The sequence below is a fragment of the Zeus faber genome (assembly GCF_960531495.2).
Source record: "Zeus faber genome assembly, chromosome: 1".
NCBI lineage: Eukaryota > Metazoa > Chordata > Actinopteri > Zeiformes > Zeidae > Zeus > Zeus faber.
Genome location: NC_137193.1, coordinates 21,908,464 through 21,917,188, shown reverse-complemented (window position 1 = coordinate 21,917,188; position 8,725 = coordinate 21,908,464).

Genomic DNA, 8,725 nt, shown 5'->3' with positions numbered 1-8,725 from the left:
TACATACTAGTACTACTACTAGTACTACTACTACTACTACTACATACTAGTACTACTACTACTACATACTAGTACTACTACTACTACTACTACTACTACATACTAGTACTACTACATACTAGTACTACTACTAGTACTACTACTACTACTACTACATACTACTACTACTACTACTACATACTAGTACTACTACTACTACTACTACTACTACATACTAGTACTACTACATACTAGTACTACTACTAGTACTACTACTACTACTACTACTACATACTAGTACTAGTACTACTACTACTACTACTACTACTACTACTACTACTACTACATACTACTACTACTACTACTACTACTACTACATACTAGTACTACTACTACATACTAGTACTACTACTACTACATACTAGTACTACTACTGGTACTACTACTACTACTAGTACTACTACTACTACTACTACATACTAGTACTACTACTACTACTACATACTAGTACTACTACTAGTACTACTACTACTACTACTACATACTAGTACTACTACTACTACTACTACTACATACTAGTACTACATACTAGTACTACTACTACTACTACTACTACATACTAGTACTACTACTACATACTAGTACTATATACTGCTACTACTACTACTACTACATACTACTACTACATACTAGTACTACTATATGCTACTACTACATACTACATACTAATACTACATACTAGTACTACTATATGCTACTACTACATACTACATACTAGTACTTCATACGAGTACTATATACTACTACTACTACTACTACAACATACTAGTACTACATACTACATACTAGTACTACTATATGCTACTACTACATACTACATACTAGTACTATATACTACTACTACATACTAGTACTACTACTACTACATACTACATACTAGTACTACATACTACATACTAGTACTACATACTACATACTAGTACTACTATATGCTAGTACTACATACTACATACTAGTACTACTATATGCTACTACTACATACTATTGCTACAACTACATAGTAGCACTACTACTACATACTAGTACTACTATATACTAGTACTACATACTAGTACTACAACTACATACTAGTACTACTGCTACAAACTAGTACTACTATATACTAGTATTACATGCTATTACTACTACATACTAGTACTACATACTACTACTACATACTACATGTTAGTACTACATACTAGTACCACAACTACATACTAAATACTAGTGCTACTACTACATACTAGTACTACATACTAGTACTACTACTACTACATACAAAATAGTAGTGCTACTACTACATACTGGTACTACATGCTGGCACTACTACTACATACTACATACTAGTACTACTACATACTATTTCTACTACATACGAGTGATACTATGTACTAGTACTACTACATACTAGTACTACATACTAGTACAGTACTAGCACTACTATATACAGTACTAGTGCTTCTACACACTAGTAATACTACATACCAGTGCTACTACATACTTGTGTAATGACATACTAGTACTACATACTAGTACTATCGCTATGGCATACTAGTGCTACTACATACTAGTACTACATACTAGGGCTTCTACATACTAGTACTACACACTAGTACTACCACATACTAGTGCTACAACATACTAATAATACATACTAGTACGACATACTAGTGCTACTACATACTAGTATTACATACTAGAACAACATACTAGTGCTGCTACATACTAGTGCCACTACATTCTAGAACTACATATAAGTACTACATACTAGTGCTACTACTTACTAGCACTACATACTAGTGCTACTACATACTAGTACTGCATACTAGTAATACATTTTAGCGCTACTACATATTAGTATTACATACTAACACAACATACTAGTGCTGCTACATACTAGCACAACATACTAGTGCTACTCCATACTAGTACTACATACTAATACTACTACATACTAGTACTACATACTAGTGCTACTACATACTAGTACTACTTAATAGTGCTACTACATACTAGTACTACGTATTAGTGCTACTACATACTAGTACTGCATACTAGTACTACATACTAGTGCTACTACATACTAGTACTGCATACTAGTACTACACACTAGTACTACTTCATACTAGTACTACATACTACTACTACATTCTAGTACTACATACTAGTGCTACTACATACTACTACATACTACTACTACTACTACACGCTGCTAGTGCTACTACATACTAGTATGACATACTACTACTACTACATACTAGAACAACATACTAGTGCTACTTCATACTAGTACTACATACGAGTACCACATACTACTACCTACTAGTACCACATACTACAACTACATACTAGTACAAAATACTACGACTACATATTTGTACTACATACTAGTGCTACTACATACTAGTACAACATACTAGTGCTACTACATACTAGTACTACATACTAGTACTACATACTAGTACTACTACATAGTAGTACGACATACTACTACTACATACCAGTGCTACTACATACTAATACGACATACTACTCCTACATACTAGTACTACATACTAGTGCCACTACATACTAGTACTACATACTAATACTACATACTAGTACTACATACTAGTGCCACAACATGCTAGTACTACATACTACTACTACATACTAGTACTACATACTAGTGCCACTACATACTAGTACTACATACTAGTACTACATACTAGTACTACATACTAGTGCCACAACATGGGTGATGCCGTGGTACAAGGACAAGTGTCCAGTGGGAGGTGACAGCCGGTGGAACTACTTCTTCTTTTTTTTTTTTTTTTTTTATCAATCAATGTATTTATAATACACATTATAAGGAATTATATTCTCCAAATATCTTCTCTACAGATTTTTTTTTAAAGTAATAATAGCTTGTTTCATTCCGATTCATTATTTGATTGTCAATAGTCTAGCCGTATTAAGTATTACATCATATACATTATATATATTTAGTTTTTTTTTATACATTTGCTTTTACGTAATTTGTATTCGTTGTGCTACTGCCCCATCCTTCTCTTATTCTTCCTACTTGCAAACAAGCGTGACTGCGTGCGACGAATAAATCATCTTGAATTGCTTAAAACCATGAGAAGCATCAAAACGACACCAGACGGATGAATCGTGACCGCTCCCTCTGAGCGACTGCTCCGTTCTAATGCCGGACACCGGAGCCACGTGTCCCGCGGACCTGGGGGACAACCCTGTCACGCCAGCAAGCAGCCAACCCAGCAGGTGGCGGGCTTTCATGACGACCATCCCTCCCTCTGTATGACCAAGTGACGTGGCTGCGTGCACCGTTTCATACCTGAGGGGGCCTTGACTTTTGGGTGGGGTTCGACTTTTTCTTAGGACTGTGTTTCGAGGGAGCCCCCCGTCTGCCGTGTGGAAATGTCGACGGTCCCAATAATAACAACGACACGTACCTGACGTAATTATCGCCACCGAGTATAATTGAAACGGGTGCGAGCACTGGATATTTCCATTTCAGGGGGAAATGAACTGCTGCCGCTACTGAACTTCGTACATCCACTCCCCCTGCCACACTTCCAAAACCTCCCAAAACGGATGGTTTAAGAATGAATGGAGTTATTCAGTGGTCAGCAGAGGCAACAACAACAACAACAACAACAACAACAACAACAACAATAAGAATAAACATTTTTTGAAATGTTGTTTTACATTAAAATAACATGGAATCAAATAATGCACAAAAAAAAACCAAGCACAAGCATTTGAAATTGTCAATCACACGTTTATTATTGATAAGGTAAAATTTGCATTAATAAATGATCGATGAATGTTATGTTGTTGTTGTGAATGTTGTGAATGTTATAATGTTCAATAAATTGTATGCGCTCCACTCCATCTTATCTTATGTTATCTTATTCCATGTTATGTTATGCGATCCTGTGTTATGTTGTGCTATGTTATCTTGTGTTATATTATCTTATATTTTGTAATGTTATTTTATGTTATCTTACGTTGTGATTTTTTTACGTTATGTTATCCCGTTTTATGTCATCTTATGTTATGTTATCTTATCTTATGTATCTTATGTTATCCTATTTTATGTTATTTCATGTTATTTTATCTTATTTGACGTGACGTAATGTGATCCTACCTTATCTCATCTTGTGTTAACTTATCTTATCTTATGTATCTTATGTTATCTTATCCTATTTTATGTTATGTTATTTAATGTTATTTTATCTTATTTGACGTGACGTTATGTTACCCTACCTTATGTCATCTTGTGTTAACTTATCTTATCTTATGTAATCTTATCCTATTTTATGTTATGTTATTTCATGTTATTTTATCTTATTTGACGTGACGTTATGTTACCCTACCTTATGTCATCTTGTGTTAACTTATCTTATCCTATGTATCTTATGTTATCTTATCCTATTTTATGTTATGTTATTTCATGTTATTTTATCTTATTTGACGTGACGTAATGTGATCCTACCTTATCTCATCCTGTGTTAACTTATCTTATCTTATGTATCTTATGTTATCTTATCCTATTTTATGTTATGTTATTTCATGTTATTTTATCTTATTTGACGTGACGTTATGTTACCCTACCTTATGTCATCTTGTGTTAACTTATCTTATCTTATGTATCTTATGTTATCTTATCCTATTTTATGTTATGTTATTTCATGTTATTTTATCTTATTTGACGTGACGTTATGTTACCCTACCTTATGCCATCTTGTGTTAACTTATCTTATCTTATGTATCTTATGTTATCTTATCCTATTTTATGTTATGTTATTTCATGTTATTTTATCTTATTTGACGTGACGTTATGTTACCCTACCTTATGTCATCTTGTGTTAACTTTTTTTTATTTGACGTTATCTCATCTGATGTGATGTTATGTTACCCTGTGCGAAGTTATCTTGTGCTATATTTTACGTTATCTCATTTTATGTTATTTCATGCTGTCTTACCTTGTTTCAAGTGATGTAATGTTATGTTATCTCATTTTATGGTTATGTTGTGCCTCGCTATCTTGTGTTGTACCGCGCTATCCCATGCCATGTCATGTCATGTTATGTCGCGTTACGTTACGTTATCTTGCCTTGTCTCATCCATTAAATCCATTTCGGAAAGGAATGCGCACACCAGCGAAAGTCCTCCTCGCTACTATTTTCCGTTTCGTGTCGCATTGTACAGCGGCGCGCCAAACGGGCAACTGCAAAAAACGACGTTTTTCAGGCGCCCGTGTCCGGAATCGTTTTTCGCCGTTCGCCCCCCCCCCCCGGGCCGACGGCGCAAAAGCTCGGTCCACGTGCTCCCCGGTGTTTACACTGCGACGTGCCTGCGTCACGGCGGACCCCACCCCGCCCCGGCGCGCTGCCTGACAGCCTGAGAGGCGGCGGAGCATTTGAAGTGCCGACCGCCCCGCCAGCAAGCCGTGGAGCCGGGACCCTGAAGAGAGAGGGGGGGAGAAAAAAAGAACAGCACCCAGAGAGGACATGGAGGACGCAGAGCCAGGTAACGCGCCGGCCACGTCTGTGACCCGGAGCGGGGAGTTCGGGGCGGGGAGGAAGGGAGGACATTTTGCCGTTCTCTCAAAGTTAGCACGCTGGCTAGCTGCACTTCCACACTGAAGTCAAGTGCATTAGCATGACGTGGATTGTGAGATTCAAAGCTCCCCGTGGGTAACTGTTGTTTCCCACCAAAAGGAGTCATATAAAGTTCTCCATTGCTTGCGCCATTGTCCAAAGAACACAGGAGTTGTAAACTGTAGAGTTGTTGTTGTTGTTGTTTTTTTTTTGTTGCGTTATGATATTTAAAGCAATTAAAAAAAAAAAAAAATAGTCCGACGTCAACAGAAGGTGAGTCAATGCTACGCTCAGAGCTTGGCGCCATGATGTACTAATGTTCTCATGTTGACAAAGTTGGAGGAAGGTAAAAGTAAAAGCGTCTGTCTGTGGATGCTTCTTCACTGCTTTGATGAAATGGCACTTGGAGAAGGTTGGTTCTGTGCTATACCATGGCTGGCCAATGTGAAATTGTTTTAATGTTTGTTTTACTTTTATATTGTTAGTGCTGGGGGGCTAACGAAGTACTTCTTAAGTACATTTTCAACTATCTCCACTAGAGTAGGCACTTTATCATTACACGTTACATCTTTTATATTAGGAAAATGGATGTTACAAGAACTTTACAAGAAGTTCATTTAAGAGCAATACTTATATACTTTAAATTTTATAGAAATGACATTGTGATACTGTACGTTCACTTATACTAGAGTAATTTAGTGTCAGGGTATTTATACTTTTACTTAAGTTAAAGTACTACTTCTGTCTCCACTCTACATTGTTAACCATATAACCATTTTTCTTTTTTTGGATGTGGCCCGACAAGGCCGTGCCTGGCACACTCTGGGGCTTTTGATTGTGCCGGCTTGTACTTTTCATGTGAGTAAAGGAGGTGATTGTAGTGGTAAATTCATCTTCCATTTCCCAACCTGGATCTGCCTCTCCCGCCAGGCAGCCATCTGCCTCCCCCCTTCCTCTACACCTGTTTGACATCCCTGGTTCCCTCCCTACATATCTTTCTGGTTTGTGTACCTGCTGCTCTGCACTGGAGCCCTTCAGAGAGCTTCTTGTATTAGCTCGCCATTTTTTTAGAGGAAGTCTGAATGAGACAATGATGTTTTGCCCCTGCAAGCAAACAGAAATAAAGGGGATCTTGGTTTTAAGCACTCCTCTCTTGTATGACGTTTTTTTTGTGTATGGAGGTTTTCAGGTGTTATGAAATGAAGCAAGAGACGTTTATTTGTATTGCCAGAGGGGATGTAAAGGAGCTTGCCTTTGACTTAGTTTACTCTGTGACCTGTTTTTATTTTTATCAACCTATTCCTGGTTTCCTGAAATATATGTTCCTGAAGTGTATACTGACACCCATATATGTTTTTGTAGTCTGGAAGTGCAGAATCTAGTTGAAAAACGTACAGAAGCATCCACATGACTTGATGTGGATAAGCATTCACGTTGCTGTTTTCTTGTAATTTATTTTTCAAGGCTCATCAGGGCGTCTTCAAACAAGGTATACTTGCGAGGGTTTGCAATTGTTCTTGTCATGTTAATGTAATATGGTGTCCTGTGGTGTCCCAAATGTAGTGCAGCTGCTTCTCCTCTAGAACTTTCTGTGCTTCAAATCATATGCAGGGCTCCACGTAATAAGCACTGACCCAGTGGCCCCACGGTATATTTGCAACCCACCCCGATCAGTTGATAAAGCCTTTAACTTGCCCAGACTGCCAGTAGAATGTGCCAGAAATGTGGAGAAGCCCAATCGTTAATTACAAATGTAATGTTTGTAATACTTCTCACCATCATTGAACACATAGGATGACAAAAAAACAACTTGCAAAAGGAGAAAAATAATTAATGTGAAAATATCTAAAGGCCACCATCTTTAATGGCAAGGCCAGTGAATTTAGACATTTACTGGCCCTGTGAGCCAGTGGAAAAATCTCCTGTTATGGTTCACAAAGTGGGGGAACCATGAGCCTAATTATCCTGAGAAGAAACATAAGGATGAAGCCTTAATTGTAATTTGCCAGGTAAAGAATGTCTTCCTTGTATACTGCAATATCCACACTATGGCCCGATGAATTAAAAGGTTTTGATTTTTAATAGCCCAATGGTTACTGTGAGTCACTCCACCAAAATATGCAATAACATTTTATCAACAACAATATATCATGCACTTTATTACTTTTCTATCAAATAATTCCAGTCAGGCTTTTCATGTCATCTTGTTTCCCTCACTAAATTGTTGAATGATGCTGAATATTACTGCAGGGTGGTCTGAGTTTATCGTATTAGCTATCAAGGTCATATAATTGTCAACATGTGTTGACAGAGGCAGTCTCTTACAAACAGCCTATCCAATCTACTTTTAAGTTGTTGTATGTTATTTTTATTATTCTCCTTACTTAGATTTATTTTTAAAGATCTGACTAAAGCCTGACAACCTACTCTCTTTGTCCGAGCTGTCATATCAAGGCGTGCGTGCGTGCGTGCGTGTGTGTGTGTGTGTGTGCGCGCTGTTTTAGGACACTTTGGAGACAAAAATAATGATAGAGTGAAAAAGTTCCATTTGAATGCACAACCATAATGATTTTTTTTGAGTGGAATGAGCCATGACTATCACATTTTTAATTGTTTTGAATGTCTTTCTAGCAAATGTTGTGAACTATTAAATTGGTAATTTATACGATAATTTTGTTTAAAAATGCACTATTTTATAATCATGCCTTATTTATTCAGCCGGCACTTTCCATTTATTGTATGTCCTCTATACCATTTTTCTATTGTTGGTAGCGGGGTCCACCTTCCCCGTAAAAATATGCAAGCAAGAAGTGAAAGGCAATGTAGCTACATACGGTACATAGCTAACATTCACAAAAAAATAACAGCACCCTCCAAAGTTTAAAAAAAACAAAACAAAAAACAAAAACGTTGCCGGAATGAAATTCTGGGACTTGTGATGTAATCCACACAGAAGATTTTATGGATTTCCACTTTAAAGGTGGATGATACTGCAAAAAAATTTAGTTGTAGTGACTGTTCACTGCACATAACAATTCAAGAAACGGTTATTAATAACGTGGATGTGATGACCAAGAAGACGGAGACATTGATTA